Source organism: Schistocerca nitens, chromosome 1 (assembly GCF_023898315.1).
Source record: "Schistocerca nitens isolate TAMUIC-IGC-003100 chromosome 1, iqSchNite1.1, whole genome shotgun sequence".
In the NCBI taxonomy this organism is placed as follows: Eukaryota; Metazoa; Arthropoda; class Insecta; order Orthoptera; family Acrididae; genus Schistocerca; species Schistocerca nitens.
The window spans coordinates 171,440,209-171,456,061 of NC_064614.1; the positions used below are offsets into that span (position 1 = coordinate 171,440,209).

At 40.7% G+C, this 15,853-nt stretch overlaps 1 protein-coding gene across 1 annotated transcript in view; it reads left to right on the forward strand.

Moving 5' to 3' along the window:
- Positions 1-15,853, forward strand: part of LOC126244652 (E3 ubiquitin-protein ligase listerin) — a 160,393-nt gene that overhangs the window by 72,889 nt on the left and 71,651 nt on the right. The gene's annotated exons all lie outside the window — the stretch shown is intronic.

A 15,853-nucleotide genomic window follows, 5' to 3' on the forward strand; every position in this document is an offset into this window, starting at 1 on the left:
AATTTGAAGTAAGGATCCCTGTACTGGAAACGAATGAGTCGAAAGTTATAAACAAAAACCGTTCTGATACCTCTGACAGTTGAATACGTGTACCGGTTCTTGTGTTGTGAAGAGTGTAGGTTGGTAACTTTCAGTGGTGGTAGTGTGGACAGAAACGAGAAAAAATGTCCTTTAAACGTATGCTCTAAATTGCATACCTGAGGAGCTATGACCATTTGCTCATCTTCGCTAATGTGAAACACATGTCCTCTACTGAGCAAGTGTTCATAGCTGTTAAGGTACGCCCTTTAGAGCCCACATTTATTGGACATTTTTTCTCGTTTTTGTCCACAGTACCATCACTTAAAGTTACCAACCCTACACTCTTCGCAACACAAGAACTGGTATATGTATTCAACTGTCAGAGGAATCAGAACGGTTTTTGTTTATAACTTTCGACTCGTTCATTTCTAGTACAGGGATCCTTACTTCAAATTAATACATTTATCGTTCTCCATCATCCTAGAAAGTCTGTAACACCATCACGGAATCACCCCTTGTATACATACATTTACAGACACCTGTGCCTATAACTTTGATGTTTGTAGTCTCACTGGATGACGTTTCTGGACATGGGTTCCTATCCAAAATACAATGTACTCACTCCCCTCTACAAGTCCTAGAAGTCTGTAATGGGAATTTCCGACCACCCTGTATGTGCATTTTTTGTGCTAATTATTAATGTTTGTTTTTACAAAACTTTAGGTTCTCATTGAGGGAAACTGTAAAAACTTTGTTATTTGTAATATTTATTGTACTAATCTTATACTTTTGTTTTTTATTATTTTGCTAAAAATGAAAAAACAAAACGTATGGAAAGCTTAAAGAAAATATTCTCGTAGACTATCATGAAATGTTGTCACATGTGAGTGACAGAAGGGATGGTTTTCTTTCAGTAAGACTGACTGGTTTTTTGGTTGTTCTGTCATTTTTAAATAGCTTGTGGTAGACTAGTTTCTCTTATCAGAATATACATGCTCCTAAAGAGTGACTTTACAGACACTTGGCGTGATTGGGTTTTAGTTGCAGACTATATTCCTAGGAGAGTTGAGTTTTTACTTCTCTCTGAAATAAAAAATTATTCTAAGTGTTTGTGACAAACCTGCTAAAACCATTGCTACAGTACTGTGCCTCGTACCGTAGTAACTCTTATGTGGATCATCTATATTCCTCCATTACTCCTACTTATTCCATGTGCCCATCACTGCCAACCCCAAGTTGGAATCACCAAGATAAGCATGTTGTCACTTGTTTATCATCATCATCATCATCATCATCATCAAATGGCTCAAATGGCTCTGAGCACTATGGGACTTAACTTCTGAGGTCATCAGTCCCCTAGAACTTAGAACTACTTAAACCTAACTAACCTAAGGACATCACACACATCCATGTCCGAGGCAGTGTAATTTTTCCTCCTATCTACGTAATTCTGTAGCTCTCAATTCGTTCGAGCAATCAATCATTCATGATAGGAAACACAGTCATAGCTCAGTCACTCAAAATGATTCTGAAATTTTACTTGTTAGAATGAAATCAGGCGATAATTCTTCTTCTCTGCAGGCTCGTGCTTTGCGGCAGTCTGCTAATCTGTACAAATAAAATGCCTCGTAATTTTGGGAGCGTTGTATAATCAGTCGGGAAACCTCAGATCAAGCGGATATTTGGCTTTGATGAAGTTTAACCTTCCGAAGAAGTAATGGAGCTCTTGGATTATTAAATGCAGGTTCGTATCCAGTCTTTCGGAAGTTCCCTTCTGATTAACAACTACGCAATATATCGATAAATATCATTAATTCTCAAATGTCAAATACACACCTTTTGTATGAAGGAGCAATCTATATATATTTCCTTTTTAATAGTACAGTTCATATCAGTTATCTTCTGTGATAAATCTCAATAATCAGATTACAGTTCTTCCAAACCAAGCTCAGGCTAATCGGCACGAAGACAATCTCGGAAGCTCCCTTTCTTTTTCTTTTTTTCCAACAACCACCAGAGAGAGTACTACAAAGAATTCTTATGCGCTCATGGCATAGCTATTGTATGAACTACTTTTCGCATGGATTCTGCGAGTATGAAGATAGAAAATTAGTAAACGTCATTCAAGGGTAGAATTGTATCTGAATAATTCATCGAATATAAAGAGATATTACAATTGCCACTCACAGCGAGCAAAGTTAATGATAATACACTTTGCGAGCTAACAGAAAAAATTTGTTGGGTTGTTTATTCAAAAGAGGAATATTTTGAATTAGTAGAATTTTACTATAGAGAGTATGGGTAACATGTTAAGACAGTAAGTTACGAGAATACCTTAGCTGTAGCTTTTACATGTACCGGAGTATACCCGCATCCCAAGTACATAACCAGGGAAGATGTAGATTGATGTAATTACGAAAAAGGTCTACCCATTTGGGAACTGGCCTTCACAGGGAAACCCTTGAAAACCCGGAAGAATAGACCCCAGCTCAGGTATTAAAGAAGATAGGAAAGCCTAAATCCAGTAATTTTGAAATATATAGAAGCTCCATAGATTAGATTGAAGGAAAAGTGCCTCATAGCCAAAAAAAATTTTACAATATTGCTCAAAAAAAATTTTTCAAAATTCTTCTTTCGACGATGTAGCTGGCGATCTCGTTGTGAAGTCGATGGAACAGGAACACTGGGTGCGGACACCGGGTAGGCGACGTACAGCGTTTGGTGGAGGCGACACGGAGGACAGGCGATGGCTTATGGCACAGGATAGAAGCTGGTAATGTGCTGTAGAAACAGGAAGATGATCTCAGGAACAGATGGTCAGGGACGTGAACATGAGACAGGTTTAAAGTGGAATAAGAAAAGGTTCTGACTGAATAAATCCCTGGAAGAGAGTGGATTAAGGCAACGAAGTCCATATTTCATCGTTGAACTCAAAATCGGAGTGGATTCTTATATTCTTCCATCTGTACTAGACTGGAACATCCATCAGTCCTGACAATCGCGGATTTTTTTGTAGTCCTCAATACCAAAGTTGTTTTGCATTACAACTGCTGATTGTCCAAAACATTGCCAAATAGACTGTGGGCATTTAAATTTTGTTGTAGCTCATATCGAATGTAGTCCTCTCAAAAAAATTTTTAATCTAATCTTCATTTTGTTATAGTGCAGGTGGAAGTAGAGCATTGAATCTGTCCGAGGTTTGCTTTCAATTACGAAATTATGGATAAAATTTAAGTTTACACCTGATGAAAAATTTTAAACATAGGCATATGACACTGACTCCACAAAAGGAATAATTTGAAAAATTTTCATTATTCTTATAATTAATTGATTTATAGATCCACTTGCAAATAAATATCATTAATGATGACGTATGTTCATTTAACAAATTATCCACTCGCAGAATCTTCTTCATCCTCTCATGAACATTTATGGAAATATATTTCAACAATTATGTCCATAATATGAAACACACAAACTGCTATTCTTAAAATGTTAATTAAAATTCTTAAATTAATTCTCCTGGTAAAGAAGGCATAATGAAAAATCTAAAAATTATAATAATTTTCTCTCGCGCAACGAGAGAGTTTCTTCAATTGTTTGCAACAGTGACATTATCGACTGTTGCTTCATTTCACAGTTCATTTGTTTTCTTGCGCGAACAGCGCACATCATACACACAGAGTATTTACCTATATATCCCACACTGTTCAAGTTTCACACGCAATTCTCACATAAGTGCCGTGTCTTGAGGAAATGTAGATGCACTTTCATTGTATATCACTGGGGCTTCTGCTCATAGTCCACACTTACAAACACTAGTAATTAACAAATTCTTCTACCTATCTTAAAATTTTTGTGATAAACTATCACAGGAGTAATCTCACTGTCTCTTAACCTATCACAGGAGTAATCTCACTGTCTCTTAACCTATCACAGGAGTAATCTCACTGTCTGTTAACCTATCCCAGGAGTAGTCTCACTGTCTCTTAACCTCTAGACAACATAAACTTCTTGATATTTATATACACATTCGACTCATAGTCAAATTCCACTCGAAATTCTTCTCCATATTTGGTATCACAGATCTATGATCCTTCAAAAAATTTCTTAATATCTTTATGCGGAAATAATCCCTTTATTCTTTTCGATTCGAGATATGCCAACAAGTATGATCCAGGATTTGGTATATTTACAATAACATATGGTCCGGTATAAATAAGATTCCATTTCTTTATGTTCTTCATCAGCTTCGAGAAATGGATGTGTCGCCTCAATAAAACCTTTTCTCCAAGATGAAACGTCTGAATCCGGTGAATCCGTTTATCATATGTCAATTTCCGTTGTATTGCCTTTTTAGTTAAATTGACAAGTGCGAGTCGAATCTTTTCCTCCCATTTTAAATTCTGGTCTTCATACTTTGGCAGATGGTTTATCCAGAAGTTCTTTTCAATCTGACTAAACATAAGCTCTGTTGGAGTAAAGTTAGTTGAAGTGTGTGTCAGATTATTAAATATTTGTTCAAATTCTGACAAATAAGCAGCCCATGATGTTTGTTTACTGTGAAAGTATGTACGCATAAATCGGGTTAATTCTCGGAAAACTCGTTCTATTGGACTACCTTGCGGATGGTAACATGATGTCAAAATTTGTCGAATATCAAGTTGTGTTAATGTTTGCTTCCATTTAAATCCAGTAAAAATTCTGGCATTATCTGTAATTATGGATTTCGGTAAACCTACATGCGGAAGATAGTCACGCACCAATCTCACTACAACAGCTCTGGCAGTAGCACACTTTAATGGATATAGTTTTACATATTTTGTAAACACGTCAAAGAATCCAACAATGAATTTGACTCCTCCTCTTGATCGTGGGAGAGGGCCGCAGATATCACACGAAATTAACGCCCTTGGCTCTCGTGGAATAATTGAATGCAGAACATGCTTACTACCTCTATTATCCGGTTTTGCCTTTTGACAGAGTAAACAGTTTTGTATTGTTTGGTGCACTTTTCTCCGAATATTCGGAAAATAACAGTATGCTCCTATTTTATTAGCATATTTAATTACGCCAAAATGTCCCCATGATAAGTGGGTAAACCAAATTAATTTTTCCTCATATTCCTTCGGGATACATACACACCACCGTGGATTGTTGTCCTTCCCACATCTGAAGAATAATACTCCATTTATTAATTTATAATGATCTAAACTAGCCCTTGAATTTTGTTGTTCCTTTAGCTGAATTATCTTCTTCCATCGAGGGTCTTTTCGTTGTAAATTTCCCATATCTCTACAAAGATGTACATAATAAGTCTTGTAGATATTGTCCTGCAACAGTAATACTGGAAAATCCGAAGTATTTACTGATTCTATTTCCGGCGTTAAACCTTCTGGGGATCTTGACAGTGCATCCGCAATAATATTTTCTTTGCCAGACACATGAATAATTTTAAATTGGTACTGTTGTAGTGTCATTGTCCAACGTGACAGTCTAGGATGTAATAATTTACATGTTTGCAAAAAGGTTAGTGATTGATGGTCACAATACACAATCGTTTTCGAACCATATAAATAATAGTTAAACTTCTTGAATGCCCAGATAACCGCAAGTGCTTCAAGTTCTGTGGTCGTATAGGCTCTTTCACAGGGTGATAACACTCGACTAGCAAATGCTATTGGACAGAATGTTGGTACCCCTTTTATTTTCCTTATTTGGAAGAGACAAGCACCTAATCCAACATCCGATGAATCCGTGGACAGACAGAACTCACAGTTCATATCAGGGTGATATAATAAGGATGCGTTAACGAGTTGGTCTTTAATGTCTCGAAAAGCTAGTTCACATTCTTCAGTCCATTGCCATGGCACATCCTTCCGTAGAAGCCGGTTTAATGCCTCAGAATTCATGGCTTGAGTCTTTATGAAACGACGGAATAACGATGCCATACCTATAAATCCCTTCAGCTGTCTTTTATTCCGTGGTGATCGAAAATTTCGAATTGCACTTATCTTCTTCTCGGTAGGCAGGATACCTTTCACATCTATCATATGTCCTAAGAACTTAATTTGTGGTAAAGCAAAATGAGACTTTTGTAAGTTTACTGTAATTCCGGTTTTCTTGAAAACAGCAAAAATCCTTTCCAAAATATGCAAATGCTCTTCCCATGTTTTCGTGGCTATTAATAAGTCGTCAACAAACACAGTTATACGACTACGCAATTCTGGTCCAAGAACATAATCCAACGCTGAAATAAATATTCCGGCATTAATATTAAGTCCGAACGGGACAACTCTAAATTGGTAACTTCTCCCAGCATAGATAAATGCGGTATATTTCCTAGATTCTTCATCCATTTGGACCTGCCAGTACGAACTTCTCAAATCAACCCTAGTTAAGTACGAAACATCCTGGAAATTTTGAATTAATTCATCTATATTTTCCGGATGAGTTCTTACAGGTACTATTATTTTATTAATCTCTCTCGCATCCAGAACTAATCTAACGTTACCTCCAGGTTTTGGGACGACTAAGAGCGGAGAACAATATGGACTAGTTGATGGCTCAATGAAGTTCCATTCTAACATTCTATTTATCTCCCTTTGAACGGATTGTTTTAAACGCCAGGGGATCGGATAGTGCGTGTAACAGTAAGTCTGATGTGGCTTCACTTGTAGGTGACAAATATACCCTTTAATAATTCCTGGTTTCTCATCAAAAATTTCTCCATATGCCTCTAACAAATAATGAAGCTGCTGCCTTTGTTCTCCGGTAAGCTGATTTGATTCACTAGCTTTTATCATTGTTGTTTGGTTAAAGTCCTCCTATTGTACCAAATCCTTTGAAAGCTCCTTCCAACGACCATTTGTAGTGTCAATTAATTGAATTATGGCACCGCGACAATATTTCTCATGCACCGTTTCCTTTCTATTTAAATCCAGTGCTATCTCTTCTCCATTTAATCTAAATTTAACTATTCCTTCCAAAAAATCAATCTGACAATCGTACTCCTGCATACTCCCAATACCAAGAATACAGTCCACTAATAACTTCTCCACTACAAGGAATGTGCATTTTATTGCTACATTTCCCATTTTCATCTCTAATTGTGTTTGTATTTTGACATTGGGAGAGCGTGCTCCAACAGCTCCGATGATTTTGCAGTTCTGTACTGGCAAAATTGGTACCTTCTTCTTCCTAATAATTCTCCGAAAAAGAGCGCCTGAGATGACATTGGCAGAAGCGGCGGTGTCCAATATCACATTCGTTGGAACTTCCTCTATTTCAACAAATACTTCCGATACCGGAACACTCGATCTGTCATTATGACACGTTATTAAATCCTTTGTTAACTCTTCAGTTAACAGCTCACCATCATTATATATTAACAATTGTAATTTTACTGTTTCGCCCCTAACAGATTCCCTGACCGCTCCTCCGGGGCACGATGCGGTCATGTTTAGTTTGACTGATTGTTGGTCCGATTGGTATTTGTCTCTTCAGCTACTTCAGTGATTATCGGTTGTTGTGGTGAATTCTGTCTATGTTGTCTTGCTTGATTCGTGTAATTATTTTTGTTGTTCTGCTGGTGTTGGTAGAACTGTCCTGTGTTGCCATACATTGGATTATATCGATTAAAATTCCTACTGTTCTTAAAATAGCCCCTCGCTGCACCATTACTAAAGTTTCCATTATGGTAATAATTATTGTTTGCATTTTGTCCATTGCTAAGTCTCCTTGGAGAGTGTAGTTGGTTATGATTATTGTTACTGCTACCATTACTGCCATTCCCATTCGAGTTGCAGCTCGGATTCGCTTCTATTGCTCTTCTTTGATATGACATTTCTCTTGTCCTTTTATTGTCCTCCTCAATTATATCAATACGATCAAGCGTAGTCATAAATGAGTCTATATCCTTATCATTTATATATAACAGCTGATTCCTTATACTGGTGGGTAGTCTGGACTTGAGTATTCTAAGTATATCCGGCAAAGGGATCGGTACATCCCAATACAAAGATTTATTAATGTATTTCTCAAAATATCTCTTTAGAGATTCTCTAGAAAATGAGAAAGGCTCAGGATATAATACTTCCTGCCTAAGTCTTTCTTGTACTCCACCAGACCAATATTTTGCTAGAAAAGCCTGCTCAAATTCTTTGTAACATTTACAAGAAGATGTTTGTTCGGATGCCCACAATGCTCTTGATCCTTGTATATATCCAGGTACAAAACTAATCTTTTGCCATTCTGTCCAAGATCGTGGAAATACACCTCTGAAACTTCGAATAAAGACTGCAGGATGAACATTCTTTTTGTCAGGGTTAAAGATTTGAAATTGTCTCTGTTTAATCATCTTTTCCTCAACGGTACTACGATTCCAAAAATCATCCTATTCGTACTCTTCCCTGTGGCTATCCGTTATATTGAATCTAACTTGTGACGTTCCAGTTCTGTCTACATCGGATCTTGACGTGGACGGAATTTTACGCGCAGATTGAGAATGTTGTTTCCTACTTCTCGCTGTTTCTAAATCCTCCTGCGAGAGATTTAGTGATCTTTCGATATTTTCTTTCCAACGTGAGAATTCTTCGCCAAGTTGTTCTCGAACTTCCTTTAACCCTTTGTTGAAAAAATTCTCCTCGGAACTCTCTGAAATTGACTGTAAAGCTACTTTCACAGTTTCTTCTATGGTTTCCGAAGGAAAATTTTGCCGCTCTAATGTCATTTCTGAAAACTTTCCCGCAAGTACATTCATTCTGTGTTCCACTGTGTCCTGTTTTTCCTTCACTTCGTCAAATTGCTTCTTTAGATTATCTTGGGATTCTATAATTTCTGGTATCATAGCTACGGAACACTTCATGTCCTCTTGAGCTTGTATTACTTGAGGAAACAGTTCTACTTGTTTTTGTATCGTGTCAATTTTGACGGATACATATTCGGTTAGTTCCACTTTTAATTTACTATTGGTTTCTTGGCATTGTTGGCGGACCTGCTCAATTTCAGCAATAAGATTCTGTTCGGTCCTTTCTGCCTGTTCTTTTATTTCCTGTGTTTGGGTATTTAATCTCTGATCTAATTCAGTAAAGGTTGCTCTTAACTGATTTTGTAATTCTGTTTGATTTTCGGCTAATTGATTTTGGAGTTCATTTTGTATAACGGATAAGTCTCGTTTTACCTCCGCTTGGCCTTCGGCTAATAGAGACAACTGTTGCATAATAACAACTAATGTGTCAACAACAGTCTGATCAGCTGTTGTATGAATGTTTTCTGAACCAGCGAGATTATTTATATTGCTACCGCTAGCCACAACAGTCTCAGAATTGCTATCCGTGGCCTCTGCTCCTGCGCAAACAGCTGAAGGCTGTTGCACTTCTCGTTGCTGATTCAATGACATTTTAAATGCCGCTCTAGTCAATACCATTAAATAACTGTCAATATCAGGTTCTAATCACTAAATACAGTTTCAAATTTACTGTCGTAGACACACTTAACTTTCAAATTACTTCACAGATGGTATAAAGTTCAATGTCCAGATTCGAAAATCACACAACATACAGTTCTGCAATCTAACTACTATCTGGAAAAAAGTTCTTTCTAAATTGATTTCAAACTACACTCCTGGAAATGGAAAAAAGAACACATTGACACCGGTGTGTCAGACCCACCATACTTGCTCCGGACACTGCGAGAGGGCTGTACAAGCAATGATCACACGCACGGCACAGCGGACACACCAGGAACCGCGGTGTTGGCCGTCGAATGGCGCTAGCTGCGCAGCATTTGTGCACCGCCGCTGTCAGTGTCAGCCAGTTTGCCGTGGCATACGGAGCTCCATCGCAGTCTTTAACACTGGTAGCATGCCGCGACAGCGTGGACGTGAACCGTATGTGCAGTTGACGGACTTTGAGCGAGGGCGTATAGTGGGCATGCGGGAGGCCGGGTGGACGTACCGCCGAATTGCTCAACACGTGGGGCGTGAGGTCTCCACAGTACATCGATGTTGTCGCCAGTGGTCGGCGGAAGGTGCACGTGCCCGTCGACCTGGGACCGGACCGCAACGACGCACGGATGCACGCCAAGACCGTAGGATCCTACGCAGTGCCGTAGGGGACCGCACCGCCACTTCCCAGCAAATTAGGGACACTGTTGCTCCTGGGGTATCGGCGAGGACCATTCGCAACCGTCTCCATGAAGCTGGGCTACGGTCCCGCACACCGTTAGGCCGTCTTCCGCTCACGCTCCAACATCGTGCAGCCCGCCTCCAGTGGTATCGCGACAGGCGTGAATGGAGGGACGAATGGAGACGTGTCGTCTTCAGCGATGAGAGTCGCTTCTGCCTTGGTGCCAATGATGGTCGTATGCGTGTTTGGCGCCGTGCAGGTGAGCGCCACAATCAGGATTGCATACGACCGAGGCACACAGGGCCAACACCCGGCATCATGGTGTGGGGAGCGATCTCCTACACTGGCCGTACACCACTGGTGATCGTCGAGGGGACACTGAATAGTGCACGGTACATCCAAACCGTCATCGAACCCATCGTTCTACCATTCCTAGACCGGCAAGGGAACTTGCTGTTCCAACAGGACAATGCACGTCCGCATGTATCCCGTGCCACCCAACGTGCTCTACAAGGTGTAAGTCAACTACCCTGGCCAGCAAGATCTCCGGATCTGTCACCCATTGAGCATGTTTGGGACTGGATGAAGCGTCGTCTCACGCGGTCTGCACGTCCAGCACGAACGCTGGTCCAACTGAGGCGCCAGGTGGAAATGGCATGGCAAGCCGTTCCACAGGACTACATCCAGCATCTCTACGATCGTCTCCATGGGAGAATAGCAGCCTGCATTGCTGCGAAAGGTGGATATACACTGTACTAGTGCCGACATTGTGCATGCTCTGTTGCCTGTGTCTATGTGCCTGTGGTTCTGTCAGTGTGATCATGTGATGTATCTCACCCCAGGAATGTGTCAATAAAGTTTCCCCTTCCTGGGACAATGAATTCACGGTGTTCTTATTTCAATTTCCAGGAGTGTATTTTAACTACAGGATAAAAAAATTAGGTTTCTCTGGCCTTGTTCTGTAGTCTCGGTGTTGTCCAATAGTTGAAATCGTTTCTTGGTATCAGCAATCTTTTACTATGGGCACCGAATCTCTCTTCAGATTAGTTACCTCTCTTTCTCGTTGGTTTTCATGAAACGAAAAATACATATATTATATAACACTCCAAGAGAGTCCTGTCACACTGGCGCTACTGTAATTTTTCCTCCTATCTACGCCGGCCGAAGTGGCCGTGCGGTTAAAGGCGCTGCAGTCTGGAACCGCAAGACCGCTACGGTCGCAGGTTCGAATCCTGCCTCGGGCATGGATGTTTGTGATGTCCTTAGGTTAGTTAGGTTTAACTAGTTCTAAGTTTTAGGGGACTAATGACCTCCGCAGTTGAGTCCCATAGTGCTCAGAGCCATTTGAACCATTTGAACCTCCTATCTACGTAATTCTGTAGCTCTCAATTCGTTCGAGCAATCAGTCATTCATGATAGGAAACACAGTCATAGCTCAGTCACTCAAAATGATTCTGAAATTTTACTTGTTAGAATGAAATCAGGCAATGATTCTTCTTCTCTGCAGGCTCGTGCTTTGCGGCAGTCTGCTAATCTGTACAAATAAAATGCCTCGTAATTTTGGGAGCGTTGTATAATCAGTCGGGAAACCTCAGATCAAGCGGATATTTGGCTTTGATGAAGTTTAACCTTCTGAAGAAGTAATGGAGCTCTTGGATTATTAAATGCAGGTTCGTATCCAGTCTTTCGGAAGTTCCACTACACACAACAAGCGGCTACACAGGTAGCAGGGGTTGTGTGGCGTGGGCTGGGCGGTTTTTTAGGTTAGATGGCCTTGGGCAAGTACAGAAAGGGCAACAGCCTCAACAGGTGCGGGGCAAAGTCAGGACATGCGGGGACCAAGCAGCAATCGGTATTGTAATTGTCAACTGTCGAAGCTGCGTTGGTAAAGTACCGGAACTTCAAGCGCTGATAGAAAACACCGAAGCTGAAATCGTTACAGGTACAGAAAGCTGGCTGAAGCCAGAGATAAATTCTGCCGAAATTTTTACAAAGGTACAGATGGTGTTTAGAAAGGATAGATTGCATGCAACCGGTGGTGGAGTGTTCGTCGCTGTTAGTTGTAGTTTATCCTGTAGCGAAGTAGAAGTCGATAGTTCCTGTGAATTATTATGGGTGGAGGTTACACTCAACAACCGAGCTAGGTTAATAATTGGCTCCTTTTACCGACCTCCCGACTCAGCAGCATTAGTGGCAGAACAACTGAGAGAAAATTTGGAATACATTTCACATAAATTTTTTGTCTTAGGTGGAGATTTCAACTTACCAGATATAGACTGGGACACTCAGATGTTTAGGACGGGTGGTAGGGACAGAGCATCGAGTGACATTATACTGAGTGCACTATCCGAAAATTACCTCGAGCAATTAAACAGAGAACCGACTCGTGGAGATAACATCTTGGACCTACTGATAACAAACAGACCCGAACTTTTCGACTCTGTATGTGCAGAACAGGGAATCAGTGATCATAAGGCCGTTGCAGCATCCCTGAATATGGAAGTTAATAGGAATATAAAAAAAGGGAGGAAGGTTTATCTGTTTAGCAAGAGTAATAGAAGGCAGATTTCAGACTACCTAACAGATCAAAACGAAAATTTCTGTTCTGACACTGACAATGTTGAGTGTTTATGGAAAAAGTTCAAGGCAATCGTAAAATGCGTTTTAGACAGGTACGTGCCGAGTAAAACTTTGAGGGACGGGAAAAACCCACCGTGGTACAACAACAAAGTTAGGAAACTACTGCGAAAGCAAAGAGAGCTTCACTCCAAGTTTAAACGCAGCCGAAACCTCTCAGACAAACAGAAGCTAAACAATGTAAAAGTTAGCATAAGGAGGGCTATGCGTGAAGCGTTCAGTGAATTCGAAAGTAAAATTCTATGTACCGACTTGACAGAAAATCCTAGGAAGTTCTGGTCTTACGTTAAATCAGTAAGTGGCTCGAAACAGCATATCCAGACACTCCGGGATGATGATGGCATTGAAACAGAGGATGAGACGCGTAAAGCTGAAATACTAAACACCTTTTTCCAAAGCTGTTTCACAGAGGAAGACCGCACTGCAGTTCCTTCTCTAAATCCTCGCACAAACTAAAAAATGGCTGACATCGAAATAAGTGTCCAAGGAATAGAAAAGCAACTGGAATCACTCAAGAGAGGAAAGTCCACTGTACCTGATGGGATACCAATTCGATTCTACACAGAGTACGCGAAAGAACTTGCCCCCCTTCTAACAGCCGTGTACCGCAAGTCTCTAGAGGAACGGAGGGTTCCAAATGATTGGAAAAGAGCACAGGTAGTCCCAGTCTTCAAGAAGGGTCGTCGAGCAGATGCGCAAAACTATAGACCTATATCTCTGACTTCGATCTGTTGTAGAATTTTAGAACATGTTTTTTGCTCGAGTATCATGTCGTTTTTGGAAACCCAGAATCTACTATGTAGGAATCAACATGGATTCCGGAAACAGTGATCGTGTGAGACCCAACACGCTTTATTTGTTCATGAGACCCAGAAAATATTAGATACAGGCTCCCAGGTAGATGCTATTTTTCTTGACTTCCGGAAGGCGTTCGATAAAGTTCCGCACTGTCGCCTGATAAACAAAGTAAGAGCCTACGGAATATCAGACCAGCTGTTTGGCTGGATTGAAGAGTTTTTAGCAAACAGAACACAGCATGTTGTTATCAATGGAGAGACGTCTACAGACGTTAAAGTAGCCTCTGGCGTGCCACAGGGGAGTGTTATGGGACCATTGCTTTTCACAATATATATAAATGACCTAGTAGATAGTGTCGGAAGTTCCATGCGGCTTTTCGCGGATGATGCTGTAGTATACAGAGAAGTTGCAGCTTTAGAAAATTGTAGCGAAATGCAGGAAGATCTGCAGCGGATAGGCACTTGGTGCAGGGAGTGGCAACTGTCCCTTAACATAGACAAATGTAATGTATTGCGAATACATAGAAAGAAGGATCCTTTATTGTATGATTATATGATAGCGGAACAAACACTGGTAGCAGTTACTTCTGTAAAATATCTGGGAGTATGCGTGCGGAATGATTTGAAGTGGAATGATCATATAAAATTAATTGTTGGTAAGGCGGGTACCAGGTTGAGATTCATTGGGAGAGTGCTTAGAAAATGTAGTCCATCAACAAAGGAGGTGGCTTACAAAACACTCGTTCGACCTATACTTGAGTATTGCTCATCAGTGTGGGATCCGTACCAGATTGGGTTGACAGAGGAGATAGAGAAGATCCAAAGAAGAGCGGCGCGTTTCGTCACAGGGTTATTTGGTAACCGTGATAGCGTTACGGAGATGTTTAATAAACTCAAGTGGCAGACTCTGCAAGAGAGGCACTCTGCATCGTGGTGTAGCTTGCTCGCCAGGTTTCGAGAGGGTGCGTTTCGGGCTGAGGTATCGAATATATTGCTTCCCCCTACTTATACCTCCCGAGGAGATCACGAATGTAAAATTAGAGAGATTCGAGCGTGCACGGAGGCTTTCAGACAGTCATTCTTCCCGCGAACCATACGCGACTGGAACAGAAAAGGGAGGTAATGACAGTGGCACGTAAAGTGCCCTCCGCCACACACCGTTGGGTGGCTTGCGGAGTATAAATGTAGATGTAGATGTAGCTTAACAACTACGCAATATATCGATAAATATCATTAATTCTCAAATGTCAAATACACACCTTTTGTATGAAGGAGCAATCTATATATATTTCCTTTTTAATCGTACAGTTCGTATCAGTTATCTTATGTGATAAATCTCAATAATCAGATTACAGTTCTTCCAAACCAGGCTCAGGCTAATCGGCACGAAGACAATCTCGGAAGCTCCCTTTCTTTTTTTTTCTTCTAACAACCACCAGAGAGAGTAGTACAAAGAATACTTATGCGCTCATGGCATAGCTATTGTATGAACTACTTTTCGCATGGATTCTGCGAGTATGAAGATAGAAAATTAGTAAACGTCATTCAAGGGTAGAATTGTATCTGAATAATTCATCGAATATAAAGAGATATTACAGCAGGATTCGAATTTGTGACCGTAGCAGTCGCGCAGTCCCAGACTGTAGCGCCTAGAACCGCTCGTCCACCCTGGCCGGCATCATCATCATCATCATCATCATCATCATCATCATACGGTGCTGATGACACTGCCAAATGCCATCTTCAGTCTTTGCCTGAAATCTCATTGCGAAAGCAGTAATGGAAATTCCTGGGTAGAACAATGCATAAAATAAGGGAATGGTAACCACACTTATAGCAGGCTGATGTACAACACATAGACACATGTAACAGAAAACATTGTTACTAGCTTTTGAGTCCTGGCTCTTTTTCAGTAGAAAGTACATGCATTTGGCCACAGCAACATTTATTATTGATTACACATTATTGAGGGCACTTGCCTTGGCTGATAGATGTGGGGAGAGGCTAGAGAAGGACATGCAAGGAAGGAGCGGTAGTGTGAGGCAGGAGTGGAAAGACTCAGTGTCTGCACAATTAGATGAAAGGAATTATGAGGGTGTAGAACATATAAAAGAGAGAGCAAGAGGGAGAGGGGGCAGAGACAAAAAGAGAAACACGGAAGAGAAAAACAAAAAAGGGGGAGAAGGGCAGAAATGGGGCTGGGGGTGGGAGAGCTCACATATGGGGGTGAGGGGGAGGATGTAGAGTGGTTGGAGAAGGTAGTACATTATC